Genomic DNA, 503 nt, shown 5'->3' on the forward strand with positions numbered 1-503 from the left:
CCGAAGACAATAGACTTCCCCTCAGGTAAACATCACATCTCATTGCACTGACCGTGCTCTGTAAAGAATCTGGTTAACACAATTCCTTACAGAAGAGCAATATGAACCATAACTACATGACATTCAGTTTTGTTAAATACATGGCAATCAACTTAGCAAGCTTTGCTTTTGGAGTTGTAGCCCACCGGGAGAAAAATCCAGCCACCACTGGTCTGATCCCTTCAGAGTATGAGGACATTAAAAACGGACACCAATAAGCTTTTCACCTCCATATTATCCAGAAGAATAGAAGTCATATTACCAGCTTAAATACATAAAGACCAAACTGGATTTGTCAGGCAAAGACAGACCCAAGACAACATTAGGAAAACATTACACATTATGAGAGAAATCACTCAACAAAAACTAGAGGCACTGATATTAAGTTTAGATGCAGAGAAAGCATTTGATTCTGTGGGGTGGTCTTTCTTATATAAAGTGCTCTCAAAATTTGGATTTCACAC

This window comes from Austrofundulus limnaeus, unplaced genomic scaffold, assembly GCF_001266775.1.
Source record: "Austrofundulus limnaeus strain Quisiro unplaced genomic scaffold, Austrofundulus_limnaeus-1.0 Scaffold5511, whole genome shotgun sequence".
NCBI lineage: Eukaryota > Metazoa > Chordata > Actinopteri > Cyprinodontiformes > Rivulidae > Austrofundulus > Austrofundulus limnaeus.